The sequence below is a fragment of the Dipodomys merriami genome, unplaced genomic scaffold (assembly GCF_024711535.1).
Source record: "Dipodomys merriami isolate MVZ:Mamm:240054 unplaced genomic scaffold, mDipMer1.0.p SCAF_32, whole genome shotgun sequence".
Lineage (NCBI taxonomy): Eukaryota > Metazoa > Chordata > Mammalia > Rodentia > Heteromyidae > Dipodomys > Dipodomys merriami.
In genome coordinates, this window is record NW_027204715.1 from 15131800 (window position 1) to 15155874 (window position 24075).

Genomic DNA, 24075 nt, shown 5'->3' on the forward strand with positions numbered 1-24075 from the left:
CACACACAAAGAATGGATATTTTAAAAAATAATAAAATGGTGGAGAATGTCTCAGAAAGGACTATGGAAATTAAGGTGGAGACAGCAGTTAAGAAGCAAAGTAGCATAATAGAGTTTGATGCTTGGTGTTAAGAGACCTGCATTCCAGTCACCAATTGGTCCCTGTGGTCATATCAGGCTGAATGTACTGTGCACTGTGACAGCTCTTTTCCTCACCCATTTATCAGGTTGGTCGTGCTTTGGTGTACCTTACTTTCCTGCTTGCCACTTCCAGTGTTTCTCCATCCCGCCACCGCTAAATCTGCCATGCTCTTCGATTTTCTTGATGTTTCTCGATTGGTGCTGGGCTCTCACTGCTTGCCTAGGGTCCATTTGCAAGGTGGATTTCCGGATTAGAACTTTGTGCTTCTGATTGTGTAGACGGAGCTCCGATGTTGCTCTTTCTCTAGTCAGTTTTCTTGGTTCTCCCTCCTATATTTTCTTTCAACCAGTTTAACCCTTTTCTCCAACATAGTACCTCCTTCAATGTTGCTTTTCTTCTATTTGACCTTTGCTGCTTAGTTCAGGTTACAGGGAGCTAGGGAAGGGAAGGGGAACAACAGAACGGTGAGACAGAAAACCAACTGCAACAGCAATATACACATGACAGTGTGTGGGAAATGATATGTACAACCTGGGGGTTGGGAAGGTGGGGGGAGTAAAAGTTGGGGGAAAATGATGGAAGGGATAACAAGTTTGACAAGAACTGTACTCTGCACATCACCTTGACAAAAAAAAAAATAGTGTAGGATAAAATGTTATTCACTGGTCTTGTTTCTACAAATATTGTAAAAATGTTTTTAGTGTAATTTTTAAAATAACCTATCTTTTAAATTTAATTTTTTAGAGGGGAGTCCAGTCATGGGGCCTGAACTCTGGGCCTGGGCTCTGTCCCTCAGCTCTTCAGCTCAAGGCTAGCGCTCTACCACTTGAGCCACAGCACCACTTCCGGCATTTTTCTTTTTGCTTATATGGAGCTAAGGAATCGAACCCAGAGCCTCATGTATGCAAGGCAAGTGCTCTACAACTGAGCCACCTTCCCAGCCCCTTAAATTTAATTTATTCAAGTGAGACATTTACTTTTTTGATGTTGTTAATAAGCTCTTAGTTTGTTATTCTGTGTTGACAGGGAGTTTACTGAAGCTATACAATTAAAGAAACTGAGTCATGAAATTTTGACTTGAATGTGCAAGCCAATTCTGTCACCTCTATTGTCTAAGGTATATACAGCACTGAGTTATTCTGCTTCAAGGACTCTCAGATTTTAAAAAATAGAGAAGAAATTCAATCTCTATTCCTTTGTTCCTTTTTGAGCAGTCTGTAATTGTCACCTACATGGATTTCACCCTAATAGCTAACAGCTTTAGCACTAGCACATTATTTAGTGAAGGCATTCTTTTCGAAGCCTAAAAGAACATTTTAAATAACAGGAATGTGTGAAAATAGCATGCTCATAATAATTTCTCCTTTACCCAAATCAGCGTGTCCTGTTAGATGCTACTGTGTATTATTACGACTACAAAGATTATTATTGGAGAACAAACTTTCTCCTTTCTCATATTCAATCCATCCTGAAGAATAGACCTATATCTTCTGCCTGATTTGGGAGCTTGATGTTTTACATTCATCTGAAGATTAGAGAAACCAAGATAATAATTATAATTTTAAAAAATGTCATGGGCTGTTTGCTAGTGGTTTGTGCTTGTAATCCTATTTTGTAGGCAGAGATAAGAAGAACAGTACTTTAAGGCCAGCCTGGCACAAAAGCTTATGGGACCTTATGTTAACCTGTAACTACACATGGTGGTGAATGCCTCTTTATCTAGGCATATGAGAGGTTAAAATCGAGAGAATCATGGTTCTAGGCCAGCCTGGCCATAAGACATCTCTGAGATTCTGTCTAAAGAAGCTAGACATGCTGAGGCACATTTGTGACCCCAGCCCCAACAAAGAAAAATCTAAAATAGGTGGATTTTGTTCCAGTCACCCATTCAGGAAGAATGAAATGAGTTGGACACATAGAGGTACCTGCCTAGGAAGCATGTAGAGCTGAGTTCAAATCCCAGAAGTACTAACGCATTATCAAGGTATGATGGGACTGAGATGTTTTTTTCCTTTTCTTTAAAAACCTGATTCAGAGTATTATTCAAAGGAAGGGGTGTCACTGTCTAAAAAGAAAGAAAGACAAAATGAAAAAGGAAAGTACTCTTATTTCCAAAACCATGTTTAATTAATCTTAAATGTGAGGCATTAGCGATTGAAAAATCCAGTGCAAAATTCTCAATGATACTCACATGAAACTGAGGATATAAATGGAAGTAATTCTTGTTTGTAAAAGTGTACCTTCTATCTCAAGTTACCCAAACTATGGGAAACTGATTACAACTGAATCAACCTTATATTTATGAATCTATTATGTTTGAAGACTGAATTTTTCTAAAGTAGTAGAAAATTTCTTCATGGCTAATATTATTTAAACAACATGAGGTTACCTTCTTTTTACCACAAGAATTTTATTCAATGTTACCCACACTCTTGGACACATTTATCCAATTTATAAATGCTATGTTGAAATTATAATCAATTGTTCTTTAAAGGTATGAGTAACTAAGTTATATTTCAATTTTAGAAATATCTAGCTTTCAGAATTTTTGGTAAGAATCTACATACAATGATATATACTCTAGCAATGAAAACTTTTCTTCTGTACCCATTACACTTAAAGTAAAATATTTAAAAGTAATGGTGGAGTAAATTGCAGCTACCTGCTATTAGAGGAACCTGAATAGCAAGATCCTTCAGAATTTATATTCTAAACCCTGCTATGCAATATGATTTTTTATTTTATTTATTTTTTTATTGTGAAAATACTGTACAGAAGGGTTACAATTACATGGGCAAGATAATGAGTATATTTCTTATCAAGCATTGTATCCTCCTCCTTTGTTTCCCCTTCCCATCCCTTCCCAGCCTCTCCCCGCACCACACCAAAGTTGTAAAGTTCATTTTCAACATAACGACTTGCACATCTCATTGTTGCAATGAGTCCATCTGTGTCCCTATTTAAACTATTTGTTTTTCCCCTTCCCCTCCACAAATTATACCAAAAAAATATGGAACGCTTCATGAATTTGCGAGTCATCCTTGCGCAGGGGCCATGCTAATCTTCTCTGTATAGTCCCAATTTTAGTATATGTGTTGCCGAAGTGAACACTGCAATATGAGTTTTGAAATTAATTTATCTAAGTAAAGTGAACTTGATACACTCTACCTCCATAATCACAATTTATCTTTATTGTCAATAGGAAGCAATGAAGAGAGGAAAAAGAAAGAAAGAGGAAGAAGGGAAAGGGAAAGGAAAAGGGAAGATAAAAAGGAAATAATAGAAAATGAATTTGCCTGAAAAACCAAATGTATTAGCTTCTTATTTAAGACATAGGTCTGCCATTGATATTACTCAAACATTATATAACTAAGAAAAGTCTACATATTTGAAGAGTGTAAAATTGTTTAAGTAAAAATAATGTGGAATCCAAAGATAAAACATAAGACACTGAGACTTCTCCAGGTCTATCTTGTGTAGAAATCAGAGAACACTTGCAAGTATCTATTTCAACTCTATAGTAGGATCAGTAGTACCAACAGTGCAGGCGGGGGGTAAATGGACATTATATACTTCAGAGTAAACCTATAAGCATAAAATCTTAAATTGTGCACATTGCTGCACTATCTGGATCCCTCCCAGATTTAAATGAGGCCTGGGTGAAGTAATTTGGTTTAGATGGCATCCTGAGAGTACAGTTTGGGATGAGATTAGTGTGCGACTGAGCTGTCTATCCTGGCCTGGTGAACATAAAGATGAGCAGGGATGTTAGAAAGATAAACTTCATTGAACTCTGTGTTTGTCACCACGCTGGACTTGGACAGCCAGGCATCCAGAATTGTGAGCAATAAATACTTGTAACCTATGCTCTGGACTCTATGTATTTGTCTCAGCATGTAAGCTGTTATCTTAAAGTATTCTTAAAGTATGATCAGAACAAAGCTGCAGCACTGTTTGGTGGTATGGGGTTACTCATTATTTTAAATCTCTGCCCTGTTCTGGACACATTCTGGAGGATTTATTCATGAATCATAGTCATATCTTAACTGTTGCCAGCAGTGTTACCTTCCTGGAGCCTTTGTTGTCCTCATAGCTATCAATATACATTTAGACAACTCAATGTTTGACTTTGTGTTTGTCCCTATAAATTGGACCAGACCAATACTAAAGTGACAGAATGCAATCATTGATGTATTTACTTCAGTATTTCTATATGGCAGAGTCCTGATTTTATTATTACAAAGTCAGTCGTTGAGTAAATAACCAACATTACCTGAGTAATTATTTCATCTTTACACTAGCGTTATGAACATTAAAACTATTGTACTTTAAATTTTCAAGGGAAAAAAGTTATGTAAATCTCAATTTATTTTTAATAAGTTTCTTGTTTTTGGGGGAGGGTCAGTCCTGGGGCTTGAACTCTGGGCCTGGCGATGTCCCTCAGCTATTCAGCTCAAGGCTAGCATCCTACCTCTTGAGCCACAGCACCACTTCTGGTTTTTTAGTAGTTAATTGGAGATAAGAGTCTCATGGACTTTATTGCCCCTGCTTGCTTTGAACTGTAATCCTCAGATCTCAACCTCCTGAGTAGCTAGGATTACAGGTGTGAGCCACCTACCAGCTCCCGGCTTTTAATAAGTTTTATATGCAGGGAAAATAACAAAAATATCCAAGTAGAAACATGATAAATAGAAAGTTGTGGTGATATTCCATATTTGTAAATGAAATCTGCTTTTGTTTACCAGCACCTGTTGCAGATTCTCTTTCATCACATTACTTATTTTAGCCAAGTGTCACCAACTGTGGAATCACACCTACAGGACACCAGGTGCATCCGGAAGCTCACTGCATGGGTAATTGTCAGGGAAAAGTTTGGATGCTAGAACAGGACACTGAATCCAAAGCTCACATTGAGATGCCTTTCCCACCATCTCTGCAATGATTCCTGCTCACTTACCATTTCTAATTTATTTAACTCACTGTCCTGCTTATTTATAACTTGGTCTTGAGAAAACTGAATCTCTTGACAACTACATAATGAGCATTTGTAACATCTAGAGGAGCATAGTAAAGAGGTTTTGTGTCAACACATGGACATAATCTCTAAGTCATGGAATGGCTGTTGGTCTATGCAATCAATGATAAACATGAATTTATTGATCACACTATTTATGACTTACCAGATGATGTCACATTATCTTTAGCTTCAGTTGTGCTCCGAAGCAGATTTACCAAGGACAAGTTATTCTATCATTTTCATGACTCCAGTAAGACAGAATAACAATAAGCTTGAATACTTATAGACAGGTAGTGAAGGCAGGCAGAAGCCTAATGTTCAAGGAAAGCTAATCTGACATATCTTAGGAAAGCTGATGGACATAGAATCCTTCTGCATAGGCCAGACTTTGTAATGCAGTGGAGGTATTGTGAACACAATACAAACTGAGTTTTATGCTAAAACATTAGATAAATTCTCTTCTTGGTGAAGTAGGAATGATGTAGTTTATTCCAGACATCCCCTCCTTATTTTAGAATACAGAATCCCAGTCCATCCTTTATACTCTGAGAACTGCAAGGAAGAAAAACACCGAAGAGCTATGTGAGCCAGAGTCATCCAGAAATTTGTTCTAAATTTGTGTGAAAGAAGTTATTTTCTATTAGTTGCCTAGGCCACCTTATCATTTCTTTCTCTTTATTATTTGTAATACAAATAATAAAATAATAATAATAATAACAAATAATACAAAAGATTGGCCATTTGAGAATGCAGTTGAAGAAAATAATGTCTTTCTGTATGTCACCTCTTTCCTCATTTGTATCCATTCCACCCTACACATCCCTTCCTTCACGCTTCTTAACGTTAGAGGTTACACGTTGAGATCTCATTGAATCTCCCCATCTTCTCTTCGCTTTTTCTTTATATCATATAAAATTTTGCCTTTCACCCTAATATTCTTAAGTAGAGCTACTATAAACGCAGAATCACAAGAGCAAACATTTTGAGTATGACTTGAAACATTGATCATTGATTAATGATTGAATAACTGATAAGTAAACAATTACGTAATTATGTAATCAGTAATGTCTTCATTGTTTTCAGATAACTATTCATTCACAATATTTGTATACATAAGATTCTGATTTTCTACCATATAAAAAACTTAAATGATTAACCTATTACAATTAACTCAAGAAAAGACAAACTATGATCCAAATGTTTGACTTCAATTTTCTCTATCAAAAATGATTCTATCTTTCTTAGTTGCATAATATACAAAGGAGGAGGCAACAATGATAGATAAGAAATGTACTCATTACCTTGCCCATGAAATTGTAACCCCACTGTATGGTATTTTCACAATAAAAAATTAATTCTATCTTTCTTAATTGCATGGTATACTTAATTCACTTGTGATAAAAGTTCACTGGAAATGATATTTTAGTTTGTCTTTTGTATACCTTTGCGAGGTTTCTTTTTGTAGAAAATGTCAAGCATGAGCATTTTATAAATTCTGACATGCTTAAGTAATAAGTGGTTTGGGATTTAGTGAAATGTAAGAAAACAAAGGCAGCACTTGGCTTTGTTTGTGAAAAATAATTTCATTCTTTGTTGCTTACATAGACCTGCCATTAGTGTTTGTGAAATATAAGGAGAAAATTAGGCTTGCTGCTTCTGAGAATTAGAAGTAAATGTGCTGAATCTAAATAATAGAGTCTCTATTAAAAATGGCAGTTGTACAACTAGTCTGAAAAGTGGTGGCTCGCTTCAGCTAAAGAATTGGGAAGATTGGTTTTATATATTAAAGCTATGAAACAGAACCAAAGTACAGAATGCGAGACAGCCATGATTTTAGTCAAGATGAGATACCACCCAAGGTAGTTTCTACAGTTTGAATCAAATACCCAGTAAATGTTTGATGAATGGATAAATTGTTGAATGTGAGAATAATTGTTTGAATACAGAATGTATTCAGATCAAAAAGTAGTCTAGGGGCTGGGAAGTTGGCTCAGTGGTAGAAGCGCTTGCCTTGCAAGCCTGAGGCCCTGGGTTCGATTCCTCAGCACCACATAAGCAAAAGGAAAAAAGCCGGAAGTGGTGCTGTGGCTCAAGTGGTAGAGCGCTAGCCTTGAGCTGAAGAGCTGAGGGACAGCGCCCAGGCCCAGAGTTCAGGCCCCACGACTGGACCCAAAAAAAAAAAAAAAAAAAAAGTAGTCTAGGTAGAAAATAATGTTTTAGGGTTAGTAGAGTGATAAATTTGTCCCAGTGTCATGGGGAACATTTTCTCAAATTTAATTTTCCGTTTGTTTTAGTTTACAGTAATGACATTAATGATTTTCTTTTTAAGGCCATGAGTGAGTTCAGTCACAATGGAGTTTTATATTAAAATAAATGTTCCTCCATCAGTTCAGGCCAATCATACCAGAGGGTCTTTTGTGTCCTGTGAGTATAAAGCTCTCTCACAGTTGAAGACAGAAGTATCTTCAACAACTTCCCAAGATGTCCTGTGTTATACATCATTATGGGAGCGGAGGACTGAGCACGGAATATAAAACGCCTGGGAAGGCCACAGCCCTCCCAAGCTTGGGGTTCCTAGGGCCCAATTGAGACTATAACATGGTCTAATTGTAGTGAATCTAGAAGATTCACTTCTAGTAGGAAGATACAAATATAAAAGGAATATGGCCTGAGGAAACAATCTTATTTTATGTCCTTATTTCCTATAAGAATGAACTTGCTAACAATTATGAACTACTTATATTTGATTTCATTTCTGTAATTTTGTTTTGCTACAAATTGTTAGAAATGTGATCTTAGAATGTGTAACATTTTGTGTCTTATGTATGTATGTATGTATGTATGTATGTATGTATGTATGTATGTATGTATGTATGTTAGTATGTATGTATTTATATATAGTAGAGTTTGAACTCAGACTTTTATACTTGCTGGTTCATGATTTAAACTATACTACAGCTCCTTGATGCTTAATTATTTTGTAATTAGAGACTCACAATTTATCCTGGCTGGCCTAGACTGTGATCCTTTTATGTATGATATCCTTGAAGCTTAGATGGCAAAGCACTTTTATCTAGACTTAATTGTTGCTTGATATGAGGTTTCACTACTATTTTGCTGGTCCTAGCCTTGAACTACTGTTAGAGTTAACTACAAATGTAAACCACTGCACCTAAACATGTCTGTAGCTTTTCTGATGTAGACGAATGCTCTTGACCATCACCATTTTGTGTCTCTGCACTTGGTTTTTTTGTATGGTTCCTATTCTATGACATAGATGAATCAGTATGCATATGAATCTGAACATTCATATAGTATTTTAAGGGCTTCAGAATGATGAATAATATACAGAAATGTGCACATGAAAAATTTTCAAGTGTCTTTGGGAAAATAGTTTGGAGTGAAATTACTGATTAATATAGTTAAATATTCATATATCTTCATAAGAAAGTAACAAATAATTTATCAATGTACTTTACAGACTTTACAGTTAGATCATTTAGCATAGAAGAATAAGACATCAGATACAGGTTACTTCAATTTCAAGTGTGCTATTTCTGGAATTAACTTTGTTAAATGTGCAAGATATATTATTTCTACTCAAATTTACATTCTGTTTTTATTGTTAGCTGATCTTGGGATGCGTTTAAAAAAACTATGAGTTTATTTCTCTGATTTTAAACATATGCAAACACCCATAAAGGGAGAAAATGTATCTTTCCTAAGCAATTTAAAATTCTTTTGTCAGATCATTCACAATTAAATTCATATAAAAGTCATAGAAGCGAACCATCACTCATCAAAGCCAGTCATAGGTTAAATTTTACCTTATCAACAGAAATGTTGTGAACTACAAAGGCATTTGAAGGAGCACATTACTCCTGTAGAAATAGCCACTGGAGCTGTTAATGGTGCCTCACTAATTGATGAATAAATGGCTTCAGACTCATTTATCCTCTATTTTATGAGAAATTGTGAGTATAAAAAAACTTGCTATGGATTTGATAAAGAATGGATAGAAAGAAGCTATTTCATAATTCCGGGTCACTTTCTGTTTAAATTTTTTTTAACTATTCAAACTTTCAAAAAGATATACACATCCCTGTTTGAGTTACTCTGCTTATCCTATCATGCAAGACCTAAACCCTCAGACACAGGAATTCCTTTGGCTTGGATTTTTCTATCCTTAGGTACATGGGTTGCATCTTCACTGAAACCATGGAAACTTTCAGTAGCATCTCCCCTTTATACCAACCACTGTCAAAATACTTACATTAAAAATAATAATGTAGGTTTAACTTTTTATTTGACTTTTTAGCTTGCTTATCTCCCAGGAACTCTGTCTTCATGAGTTTAGTTTGTTTATTAACCATCTTCTTCACTACATTTCTGTTTACTTACCTAAAGATGTGTTCGAATGAATGGTTAAATAACTAAGATAAATGTATGATCTATAGATATAAATAATTCCTAGCTGTTCAGTAATACAAAAATAGACTTGGACAGCCAAGCATAATTACTCCATAATTAAAATGTAGTTGTAGCCCGATGCCGGTGGCTCACACCTGTAATCCTAGCTACTCAGAAGGCTGAGATCTGAGAATTTCTGTTAAATGCCAGCCCGGGCAGGAAAGTCTGTGAGACTCTTATCTCCAATAAACCACTCGAAAGCTGGAATTGGTGCTGTGGCTCAAGCAGTAGAGTGCTTGCCTTGAGCTGAAGAGCGTAGGGACAGTGCCCAGGACCAGAGTTCAAGCCCCACGACCGACTATAAAAATAAATATGTAAATTGCATTTTCTGATACAACAGACTCTTGGCCTAAGGCAGTCTGAGTATTGAATAAAGGACTTCCATTTGTGTTTTTATTAAGTATGTAGTCATCATCATTGAATATATACTATGCCCATAAGACCAGCTGCTCCATGGGTATACCTATGGAACCAGCCACAGTTTAGCAAGGAAAGTAATGACATAGGTAATCAAACTATTGCAAGTTGCTAGAATCGCAAAGTACAGAAACAGTGAAATCTTATGAAGCAATAAAGACAGATTTTTATTTATTTGTAAAGGCAAATAATTTATAACTATGACTTTATGCTATATAAGGAAACTATAGTAAATTACGAAAAGTAGACTAAAGGAGTTCTGAAAATCCCATGTGTGTGTTGGATGGGGTATTCAGACACAAAGAATTGTTTTTAATGGGTACTGAGTCAATGTGCATGGGCTAGGCCTGTTGAAAAGGAATGCACAATATCATTAGGATAAGACATTCAAGTTGTCAAATGTAAAATGACATTTCCTGCCATCCTGAACCCAACGGATTAATTAGATTGATTCACACATACTGTGTCTATCAGGTTCTGCATGTAGAAGTCAATGCAAGAATGAAAAAAGGAGGGTATTGAATGCTACCTGTGGTCCTATGAATCTTGAAAGAAGTCATAGTAGAAAGATAATGTACAAAAAATGTATTTTCATAGAGGAGATTTTAAATTTATTTTTACCAAATATTGAAGAAACCATTATATAAGGCAGCAAACAACCTTGATTGTTTACCTTTCAAAAATGCAAAAGGAGAATGATGTGTTTTCTTTGAATCAACATGCACCTACCTCCTTGTTTCAACAGTTATTACCTGTAGTCATGTTTCATTTATAAGTACAATTAGGATACCCATTCAGCACAGAGAATAATTTGAAACAAAACACATTCAAACTGTGATTTGGCCTTCAAATAAAATTTTGTTTTAAACATCTGACACCTTATGATTAGAAATATAGAATGGAGCAGCATCTTGCTGGTTTCTCTGATAAATATCTTCATGTTGTGTTTTTCCTTCTATGGAAGGAATCTGAAACTGCAAATGTTAACCAAAAACAGGAGATGGAGCTTGAGATGACATGTTTATTCAATTCATGGATCACCACTTAGTTTTAGAGGAAATGCTTCTGGAGAATCACACATATTGATTGAGTATATATAATCAAATATTTAAAATGTAAAAAACTGTTCTCTTTTCAAGATATCCAGGCTTATTGTATTTTAAACACAGAAAAAATGTAGCCATAAGTGCTTTATGAAGTTCACATTGAAGTATTAAGTATTCTAGTTCCAAGAGAAAACAAGATAGCATGATTTAAAATGTCAGAGGAGCCGGGCACAGGTGGCTCACGCCTGTAATCTTAGGTACTCAGGAGGCTGAGATCTGAGGATCACGGTTCAAAGCCAGACAGGGCAGGAAAGTTCGTAAGACTCTTATCTCCAATAACCCACTATAAAATCAGAAGTGGTGCTGTGGCTAAAGCGGTAGAGCACTCGCCTTGAGCTGAAGAGCGCAGGGACAGCGCTCAAGCCCAGAGTTCAAGCCTCATGACCGACACAAAAAAAAAAATGTCAGAGGAAAACACGACATAAATATACAATTAGCCAATACTTTTGACCCAGTTGAGAAATATATAAAGTGTTCCTGAAAATGCTACATAATTTTGTAAAATATTAACTATTTAAAAAAAGAACAGAACAATATTTTCTATTAAATTAAACTATTTTGAAAAAAACAGAGATCTTTGCAAGTAGTCACAAATGTCATCTTCTTGTTACTGAAATATATATTTTTTTTCAAACAATCGGTAGTCTTAAGTGATTAGCATTAAGAAATATTTGTTTAAATTTTTATTCAAACTTTCATTTATTTCCTTTGTATTCGATAACATTATATAAGTTAAGCAATCTGGTTTTTCAAGAATACACTCTCATTTAGTCATATATTCCGTTATAAAACATACTCTGTAGACTATTTCTTGTAATTTGTTGTTCTCTACTATCATTAACTCTGATTATTTATATATTGCTTCATAAAGACTAGCTATACTAATTTTGGATCTTGGAAAATTTAACAGTGTTTTAATATGTTTTATTGTCAAATAAACTGAATTACTTTTAAAATGTGGTTCCAGATCTTTTTCTTTGTGTGTTTATGTATTATGTCAAATGATTTATGACATTCTGGGTTCCATAATAAGTAATCTAGAATTTTCTCTGATAGAAAATAATTTGTAGCCGGGCACTGGTGGCTTATGCCTGCAATCCTAGCTACTCAGGTGGCAGAGATCTGAGGATTGCTGTACAAAGCCAGCCTGGGCAGGAGAGTCCATGAAACTCTTACCTGCAATAAACCACAAGAAAACCAGAAGTGGCTTGTAGCTCAAGTGGTAGAGTGCTCGCCTTGAGCTGAAGAGCTGAGGCCCAGACTTCAAGCCCCACAACCGACAAAATAAATAAATAAACAAACAAAAATAAAGTAAAATAATTTGTAACATAGGAATTATATTTACATTGAAGATATGCATTTTGGCTAGCCAGTTACCTTTAAGGACTGACATTTCTTGCCTGTTACTTAGCTTCTCTTGGCCCTTCATCTATTTTCAATAATAGAGAGATTTATTGATTTGTGGAATTATTATTATTTATAATGAGTGCTTAGTACTGTGATATGAAAATCTAAATCAGAAGGAAGTCATTAATTAGTTCATAAGTGGGAACCAGTCATTAGCAATGTCTATCTATTCTCAAACACGGAGAGGAAATTAAAAGATAAGTCCCATGCAAAAAGACAACTTTATGTCAATGTACCAAAACTCACAGGAAAAGATGCTTTCCTTGAGCAGACTTTAGTAAAGGTCTCTGAGATCTTCTCTTGAACACACCTGTCCTTAGCTTCATTTCTCCTGGACTTTGCTTTAACTAGATAGAATAATCCCAATCTTGATAGCTGTTCATCTTTGAGATATGATCAAGTTCTTCATATCTCACTTGGGATTTGATCATTCTAGCCTCTCTTTTACAAGAATTCTATTAGGTTTATACAGAATCTCTTTCCCTTGTCTATCTTTACTAATTTTCCTTGCAACACTTAGAAAGCCACCTCCATAGCTGCATATCCTTAAGAGTTCATGCTGCTTTCAGAGTAGAGCTGAATTTCTTTACTTTAGTTTGACTGTGGTGACATTTACCAGAATGATGCTCACTGAAATTTTCTTTATGATTTATCAAACTCTTTTTCTTTAACATAATTAAAACAGCATCTGATATAATAAAGAATAAAAATATAAATCATATCACTACCCTTAGTATTATTTATCACTGACTAACTCTTATATTACTTGTTACTGACACCAAGAAAAACATTCATACATAAAAATATTAAAAAAAATATGTCTAGTAAGTCACAGCGCTGAGGACAGAGGTGAGGAAATATGAATAAGTAAGACAGAGATGATAAGTACATACAAATTGCTCATAATCATAATCATCTGATATAGGACAAATAGGGATTCTTACACACTTTGAAAATGTTACTGTATGTTTTCTTAATTTTCTTGCCTGTGTGTACTTCAAGTACTTAAATATACCTGGGATATGTGTGTGTGTGTGTCTATACATATGATTCTTAATTCCTTTGTTTCTGTACCCAAAATACCAGAAGTCATGTATTTATGAGGAAAAATACAAACTCACTATTTTTTGTTCACTTTTAGCCTTCAGTTCATTTTCTACATTTTAAATCTTCTTGATTACTAAATATTAATATACTCAGAGATTTCATTGCAAATGGTTTTTTCTCTCCAAAAACATTTTTAATATATTTTTTATTGTATGCATACTGTATAGAGGGGTTACAGTTACATGAGTAAGGTAATGAGAACATTTCCTTTCATGCATTGTTAGCCCCTCCTTTGTTTTCCCCTACCATCCCTTGCCTCCCCTCCCCCCAGAAATATACTCTCTGCCACCCTATGTAACTATCTCCTCTGTACATCACCTTGACAGTAAAATTAAATTTAAGGAAAGAATTAAGGAACAACTTCTACAACACTCAAATGATGGAAGACGGCAAACTTTTAATATATATTCAACACTGTTGAATTTACTATTAAAAATAACATGATTAGAAATTACCTCTTCAATGAATATAGTATCTGAATTTGTATTTTTTCCCTTTTGAGAATGGATCGAATCAGCTTTCCCAGGAAGAGGAAGAATATGTTCCTAAGGAAATAAAAGTTCTACTCTTTACAATTAAGTCTGTAGTTATCATTTCATCAGCAAATGTTATACAAACATCATTGAAAAACCATTTTAATTCCTTCTAAAACATCAACCATGCAAGAAGTTGCTTACATAACAGTACAGAGGAGGAAAGGTAGCTAATGTTTCACTAATTCTAAATTACAAATTAAAAGTAATTAGTTTCCACAGTCACATGTAATGCATTTTTCCTTGTATAACTCAATTCACAAATAGACAGATAAAAGGCCCTTTTATTTACAGAAATACTTTATCACAATTAAAAATTTATAAGTTTCTAATTAAATATGAATACAAGTTTATGAATGAATTTTATGGCTCATAAACTATCAGATTAACAACTCCAGAATGTGCCTGGAAAAAAAAATACTTAAGCAAAACTCACTCACATGCCTCTCAGAGTAATTATGTTAAAAGAAAACAAAAGCTGAATATAAAATACATGAGCACATATTTCAATGCATTACATTATATATTTCAACTTTATTTCTACATTACTAAAAGAAAACCCTCTTTGTTTTAACTATCTCCAACAATTTCTTTTAGCAGTAAAATTTCTAAAGAATTTGTGTCTTAATAGATCCTCAAAAAGCAAGGATTAAGCATTTTCAGATACTACGGGAAGCTTAAACTATTTGAAAAATGGAATATCCCTGGAATAAATGCTAAGACACACAGATGCTTCACTTCAAGGAAAAAAGTCACGAAAAATGAGTCATATTTTGTTCCTTTCAAAATGAGTTGCACTGAATTTTTATATAATTATTTATGAAAAGTAGCTTGATTAAAAATGAATGCATTAGGTCATGTTTATGTGACTTTGGAAAGGTTTTAAAGCTTACTTAGGGACAAGTTTTTGGATTTGCAAAGAAGAATCAGATGTAATTTGAAAAGCAAAGTGATATAAAAATAATGAGATGTACAAAACACCTGGCATATAGCTAGTAAACCAACTATTTCTCCTTGAGCAAATGTGTAGATGGTGCTGACATTTGCTGAAATGGGAAAAAATGTGATGAAGACCAAGTTTAGTTATAAAAATAAATAGAGAATCTGAGTATTTAAATATAATTTTCTCAGGTAATACATGATTTCACATGAGGAAAAGTGAAGTTGAGTTTGGAATGTTTATTAATCAAAAGCTTTACTTATTAATCAAAAAGCTTTTACTTATCACTGATAAGTAAAGTAGAAAAAAAGTATAAAGTACAATTTAAACACTATGTGGGTGAAACAGATGAGGTAACTAAAGTCAGGTAGATGAGGAAATGGTAACCAAAACTGAAAAGGAAATTGAAAAGAAATATTTAGAAATAAATAATTCAAATCAAGGGAGCAGATACTTAGAGAAATGCAGAGAATAAAATGGTTCCTATGGAATAAACATAAAAGTGTTTTTAATATGTTTTAAGGTTTACCGAGTTGGATGTATGTAGATGAGGCAGAAAAAAAAATAATTTGAATTTGGAAATAAAAACAATAAGTCGGCCGTGCACCGGTGACTCATGCTTACAATCCTAGCTACTCAGGAGGCTGAGATCTGTGGATGGCAGTTCAAAGCCAGTCAGGGCAGGAAAGTCCATGAAACTCTCATCTCCAGTAAACCACCAGAAAACCAGAAGTGGTGCTGTAGCTCAGGTGGTAGAGTGCTAGCCTTGAGCTGAAGAGCTGACAAAAGAAAAAAATAGGTCGATGCTGATAGAAATTTATAGATACTTACAGTTTTAGTTCATATTCCATTTACTTGCTATTTTGAAAGGCAGACACTGTACGATATATGCCATGCTAGTGGGGTTTGAGGTGTCAGCGGAAGTAGCTACCATAGAAAAAGAAAAATCCCATATTTTGAAAATTATGAGGTTTTCGAAGTTATGGAAACAGATAGGTGGTCCTTTAAGCGCTGGTAGAACGAGCTGCCCCTTCCCTTCAGAGATACTTAATGGAGATAATTTTAAAAAATACTTGAAGGATTAGGGAAACAATGGAGATCTTAGAGGGCTTTAAGTATATTTGTAGTTGTTGTTTGTTTGTTTTTGTGTTTGTTTCTCTTATTTGTCAGTCCTGGGGCTAGACTCAGGACTTAGGCACCGTCCCTGAGCATTTAGTTTGTTTTTTCTTTTTAAATTTAATTTTAGTGTCAAGGTGGTGAACAGAGGGGTTGCAGTTATACACCATAAGTTAGTGAGTACATTTTTTGTCAAATATTGTTACCCCCTCCCTCCTATTTCTCCCACTTTCCCTCCCCAAAATGCCCCTTCACCAACAACACGTTATCTTGTGAATGTCACTATTGAATTGTTTCCCCCTTTGTTCTTTATCTCACCATTTTGTTCCTTCTCCAATTCAGATAAACATACCTACAATGCTCAGTGTACCAAAAATCAAATACAGTGACAAACAGGGATATACCATTGTGTGTGTGGGGAGGGTGGGGGAGGGGAAGAAATAAAGCACAAGGAAAAAAAAAAAAGAAGTCCCTGACCTTTTTGTGATCACAGCTAGCACTCTACCATTTTACTTTTTGTCATCAGGCAGACAGAATACTCAATCTGTTTAACAAAATGAAAATCAAATTGCCACTTGAAAGGTCTGAAGGGGAGCTTAAGGGAAGAGGAGTAGAAGAATGAAAAGAGGAAAGGAGGGAGGCCACACAGTATAATATTCAGTACGTATCCCTTGAAACTTGAGGGGAGTTGGTGGGTTTGGAAAGGATGGGGAGAAGAATGGAAGTGATGCATCTGACTTTATTTATAACCTGACTTGTTGAATGGTATCTCTTTGTACAACTACTTAATGACAATATAAATATTATTGTACAAAGCAAATAAAGGAACTCTCATTTAGTGCTGGAAGTAATATAAACAGCATAACAACTTTGAAAGATACTGAGATCTTTACAGAATTAAGTATCCTTGTAACATTTCGTCAAGAAATTGCTTGTTGTAGATCAAATTAATTAAAAATAAATATCGCTTATAAAAACATATACAAAACTAGTACTTTAATTCATAATTTCTCTAACTTACAGGAAAACGAGATATTTTTGGTTGTTAGATAGATAAAAGCTATGGTATATCCAAAAATTGGAATATTGTTCAGTGTTGAAAAGTATGTGCTAGAAAGCCATTAAAGAGCATGGAAAAACCTAAATGCCAGTTACTGATAAAAAGTAAAATATTAAGGCAGTCTATTGTTTATGATTACAACTATATCACATGTGGAAAGAAAATGAAATTTAAAGAGACAGTAATCTGTCAGAGACTGTCAGCAGCTGGTAGAAAGAGAGATTTGATGACAGAGTGCATTCAGATGCTTTTTAGAAGAAATAAGCTATAATTCATGGTCCCAGTTGGGATTAGATGCTCTTACCTACTTGATACAAACCACAGAATATGTAAACTCAAACTATAGACTTTGTGTAAGAATGACAACTCTATGCAGGCTAATCGGTTTTCATACCTACAGCACTCTGATAGGAGTTATATTGAAATTGTGTAATGTGTGTAAACCAGGTCCAACATATCCATCATCATAATCCACTATCATTTCTGCATTGTACAAATCACTCAGTGTCCCTTCTACTAGCTGCTTTATCTGTTTGTTTTTTTGTTTGCTTTTTATTTATTTATTTTTTTGGTTGGTCATCGGGCTTGAACTGTGGGCCTGGGTACTGTTCCTGAAGTACAGCTCAAAGCAAGCACTCTATCATTTGAGCCACAGTGTCACTTCTGTTTTTCTAGTGGTTAGGTGGAAATAAGAATCTCATGAACTTTTCTACTGGGGCTGGCTTTGAACTGTGATCCTCATATCTCAGCCTCCTGAGTAGCTAGGATTATAGGCATGAGTAACTAGCGCCTGGCTCTTTATTAAGATACTTGGTATCTAGTTATCAACTGTTGTCTTCTTATTATGTAATGCCACATCAGATAACTACATTTTTTAAAAATCTGGGTAGTTGGGAAATTACTGCATATTACACAAGCCATATACATGATAAATTAACCATCTTAGAAGTGTCAAATCTGCCTAAACATTGGTCATATTTCCTCAAATATCTTTCTTTAATACTTTTTTCTACCTTTATGTTCTACAAGACTAATCACTTACTCTATTTTTGCCTCATTACAAGATTATTTCTACCACACTTTACATGTATATTCGATGATATTTTCTGACACTTTGAAATGAGCATATATTTTTAAGATAATCAACACTTTAATTTCCAAATGGCATTAATACATTAGTTAAGTGTTCAAACATATAAACATACTTAATAACTAGTGAGAGTAACTTATCAGTATTAAATTCATGAGCAGTATCTCTAAGGTTCAATTTAGTATGTTTTAGGTAAGGACTATATTTATGAAGAGACAGTTTGACCAAGCAAACAATTAGCAAAAATTTATTTTTTTTATTTAATATTATATTCAGCTGCATTTTGTGACTAAGATTTCAGATCTAGATAGTTTGTTCAAACACATACGTACGCACACACACACACACACACACACACACACACACACACACACACACAGGGTAAATAAGTTCATCTTCTGTACATCCTCTACAACTATATCTGTTTAGTAATGACAGAAACACTAATTTTGTGGATCATTCCCAGTCCATCAGCATTTAGGGGCTGTGATTACATTCATCTCATTTACATCTAACCACAGAGCATTTTTATTTATTTATTTATTTTTATGTTTTTTTAAATTGTGCAAATACAGTACAGAGGGGTTATGATTACATAGGCAAGAGTACATGAGAATGAGTACATTTCTTGTCAAGCATTGTTGCCTCCTCCTTTGTTTCCCTTTACCATCCCTTCCCATCAACCCCCCCATCCCCTCAACCCCACCTCCACCCCCACACCTCACCTCCGTGCCAAAGTTGTAAAATTTGTTTTTTGACATAATTGTACATCTCAGTGTTGCCAATGGGTCCACCTGTATCTCTATTTAAACGATTTGTTTTTTCCCTTCCCCTCCACAAATTATACCAACAACAAATACAGTGAAAACAGGGGTTATACCTTGGTGGAGGGACATACACAGCAACAAAGAAATATCTTATAAATATGTTAGAAACAATCACAAGAAAGAAAAAAAAACATTTGTACTGTTAATTCAAACTTCAAGGCACAACATACTTATTGACTTGAGAATGAAGAGCTATTAATAGTCCCTAATCCTAGAATTGACCACATTCAAAGTGATTCTATACGTCATTTATATTCCACTTATTGTCATCGGATATAGATTTCAAAAGTAATACATGTTTTAAATCTATATCAGTAAAAATCAATTTAGAAAGAACACTAAAGTTCAAACAAAGCATTGGCTTTGTATTCAAGGCCAAAGAAATCTTATATAAATGAATAAAATGCATGTAATATAGGACCACAAAGTACAACTAGTCGAATTTAATTAGAGCTATATGAGAAATTAAAGGTACTCTGATGTTGTTGCTTATACAAATTAGCAACCAAGAGAAAAGATCTTATTTAAACTGAAAAAATGAATGACAATTTTTTGTTCATCATCCCAAATGACCAAAATTTTTTGAAAGTTTCATCTGAAACTCCAGAGCAGATGAAGTAAGGGAATCAGCTCATGCCTTTGAGGCTCAAGTTTTTCATTTAAAATGAAAATCAATAAAGTACTTTTTCCTTTCGATATTAAACATTTTTAGTTGATTCATTTTCTTCCTATAACAGTATAGAGCTCCAAATGCACATTGTGGAAAATATAAAAAAATGTGTTTTCAATGGATATTTGGTCTCAGTACTCAAGAGTTATGTTTTATTTTTAATTAAAACTACGGTGAGTTTCATGCCATTAAGTGTAGGTTTCCTACACAATGGTTTAGCAGACAATATATATATATAATGTTTATTATATTTTTATTTTAATTATATGACATATAATCCATTATATATTATAGATTGATTATATTTTATAATATATATTATATATATTATATATGTATTATCCTGATAGAAAAGGTTGAAAAATAATCAGTGTATGCCTATAAAATTATTATAAATGTTAAATTAAGTATAATACCTCTCAATTTATAAACTATTAAAATTTGCCCTTATACAGAGAGAGATCAAGGAACTAATAAGGATGATCATACAAAATTACACATGCATGTAATAAGTTAAAACTTGCTATTAGGTTTATGCCGACATTTTTCCAAAATGGCTCATTACTTTTTAGGCTTTTATTTAATATGTTAGTTAATAACCTAAAAAATTCTAATTTTCATAAAAAGTTGACAGAGGGCTCTCAGGATCTATGTAACTTCTCACTGGAGATACAGTGGATCTTGAGCCACACAGCTACATTTGTCAGCAGTTATCTCCATATTGCACTTTTTTATTATTGTGTCTGTGAGAAATTTTACTTCACTAGCATGAGGCAATTGCTTTCTATTCTCACTAAAATACAAGGCATGAACATTTAACTTGTGTACTTTATAATGAAGGACAAAAGATACAGTGTAATATTGATGGTATTTAATATAAAGCATTAAGATAAACAAAGGCGGGGTTAACAATGCCTGACAAGAAATGTACTTATTACCTCTGTACTTATAACCTCTGTGTACAGCATCTTTACAAGAAAATAAAATTTAATCTAATAAACAATTAAAAAGTCAAAAAATAAAAATATATAATCTATGAGATCAAATAAACATAAAATATGCCCAGCTATAAGGATAAAATATAAATTAGATATTAGGTGATTTGCTCAGTAAGAAGCAGAAAGTGAAGGAGGCCTGGGCTATTTATTTCAAGAGCATAAGATGATAGCCACCACATATATCAGGAAAATCCAACTTGTACAGTCATGATGGTTACTCAACACCTTGTTGCTATCAGAATACCAAATCTGCTCATTAATAATGGTTTAAAATCTGTGTGTGTATGCATCATCACCCAGGGAGTGATCTTTCATCTTATTTCCACTTTCAAAATGTGCTACATTTTGCAGTTAATTTTTTCTTTGGTTGGTTGTTTTTGTCAGTCGTGGGGCTTGAACTCTGGACCTGGGCACTGTCCCTCAGCTCTTCAGTTCAAGGCTAGCGCTCTACCACTTGAGCCACAGCACCACTTCTGTTTTGTTTTGTTTTGTTTTGTTTTTTCTGTTTATGTGGTTCTTAGGAATCAAACCCAGGGCCTCATGCATGCACAGGCAAGCACTCTACCACTGAGCCACTTTCCCAGTTGCAGCAGGTTGAAGTCAGGGCCTATACACTGTCCTTGAACTTTTTGGCTCAAAACTAGTGCTCTACCACTTGAGCCACAGCTTCAGTTCTGGCTTTTGGGTGGTTAATTAGAGATAACAATCTCAGTGACTGGCATCTAGCCATAAACTTCAGATTTCAGCCTCCAGAATAGCAAGGCTTACAAGCATGAACCACTGGTGCTTGGCTTCACATCATATATTTTTTTTAACGTTTTTCTATGTTCAGTTGTACAAGTAGATTTATTTTGCCATTTCCATATATCTTATAAAATGTACTTTGATCAGACTCAACCAGTCCATCACTTTCCTTGATCTCCTTCTTCTCTTTCTAACACCAATCCTAATAAACTTCAGTGTTCAACTTTCTTATTTTTTTTATTCTTTCCTTTTTTTTCTTTTTTCTTTTATTTATTTTTTTATTGTGAAAATACCATACAGAAGGGTTACAATTACATGGGCAAGGTAATGAGTGCATTTCTTATCAAGCATTGTTGCCTCCTCTTTGTTTCCCCATCCTTTTCCATCTCCCCCACCCCCACGCCAGAGTTGTAAACTTCGTTTTCCACATAACATTTTGTATATCTCATTGTTGCAATGGGTCCACTTGTATCCCCATTTAAACAATTTGTTTTTTCCCAAATTATACCAATATCAAATACAGTGAAAGTAGGGGTTATACCCTGGGGGAGGGACATACAAAGCAATAAAGAAATATCTCATAAATTTGTTAGTCACAATAGCAAGAAAGAAAAAAAAAATTGAGTCCTTAACTTGGGGTTCATTTCACTTAACATTAAGTTATCTGACCATTTACTTTCATATGCAATGAATTTTAACCAAATTTACCTTTCTCTCTCTCTGTTTCTCTCTCTTTCCTCTACCACTAGTGCCCACACCTCTGGCAGAATAAGGTTTATGTTTTACCATTATTTCACATTATCATACCTAGGACCAAGGTACTAGGACAGCAATTCTCATGGGACAACAGGAAAAAAATATGTTTGGGGGGGGAATTTTCAGAATATTTTATTCTCATTTGAACATCATGCATTAACACAGGCATCCTCAGAACCTCTTGTTAATCCAAACATTTAATCTCTCTTTAACTAAAAAAAGGTCGCATGATCAATGTATTTTTAATAGAACAAGTTTTAGTATTAATCTAAAAGTCCACTTTTGTACTGCAGAGTTGGAATTCCCTTGCCTCTACCTCAGATGATACTGGAGAAGGATATATACCACCATGCATTTTTTAATATTCATATTATATTCTGCTTAAATTTTAGAACAGCTATTTATTTCCCTTCAAATATACATGAATACATGGCATGTGACAAATAAATACATATATAAATGTGTGTATATGGTAAATATTCATGTATTTGCCAAGAACATTAAATTTACATTATGTATTGTAATGCTGTCCATAGAAAATTTAGGTATGTAAAATAGTCTCTGAGTAGCATTTTGTAGTACTTAACCTTAATCTGTTGGCGCTAGTTTACATATTTAAGAACAAATTTCCTTGCCACAGTTGTTTTTGTGGAAATGAACATGAGCCTTCAGGTATGTGAAGTGCAAACTCTCCCACTGAGCTCAAGTCCTGTCCACTGTTATTTTTAAGCCTGCCTTTCATTATTTCATGCAGCTGGTAGAATTCACTACAGAAATTGACATCCAGAATCTGACAATTCACTTTGTGCAGCAACCCTTTCCTAAAACTTGAATCATAGGGTTTATTCTTAAAGAATAAAGTATCAAACTCATCATCAAATCATTTTATTATCTTATTGTTTCTCCTTCATTAAATTACTCTCGAATTTAATTAGGTTTAAAGCATAGTGATTACAGAAAGACTGTACTTGTTTAATGTATATATTCTCCTAAGCGGTCTTTTCAAAACCCCATCTTTATTTAGTGGCTATTCAATCACCTTTCTAATTACATCAAGAGTACTGCTCAAAGCACATTCCCTGCAGATGATTGGTTAATACTATCATCTCACTATAGAGAAAATAATTAAGCTAAGAAGTTAGTAAAGCTTACAAGATAATTGCTAGTGTTTTTAAATAAATGTACTGAGATCCTACTAATTTTGTACTTACACTCTTGTCTCACTGTAAAATCAGTTTAATTACTAAAATGTTTTTAGAATACCAACTCCAAACAAATAAATTGAGACAATCTAAATCATTGGGAAATTATAATTATTTTATGAAGAATCTCCAACCAAATAAACTCTATTTTTAGATATTCTGTGTAAATAAAATGGTTTAATGTTTCATTATGTTAGTTCAGAGCAAATTAAGATGAATAGTCTTAATTTTGTAAATCAAAATTTTAAATTAATTTTAATTTTGTGCAAGGTATTTTTATCCATATTGTCAATTATTTAGGTACTTGCTTACTTTTTTGTTCTTTTAAAATCAACATATCACATTTTGGAATACAGTGTAAACATGTATGTAGTTGTAAAAATGGGAGTTTTCTATACAAAAGTTTACAATACATATATGCATATATATATTTATGTTGTTATCTAGTAAACTTTTCATAAAACTCACAACGA

General features: G+C 34.0%; 1 non-coding gene across 1 annotated transcript; it reads right to left on the reverse strand.

Moving 5' to 3' along the window:
* Positions 1-3146: 3146 nt before the first annotated feature.
* Positions 3147-3253, reverse strand: LOC138841515 (U6 spliceosomal RNA). Its single transcript, XR_011376448.1, has one exon. It is a non-coding gene; the product is annotated as a U6 spliceosomal RNA (small nuclear RNA).
* Positions 3254-24075: the final 20822 nt, after the last annotated feature.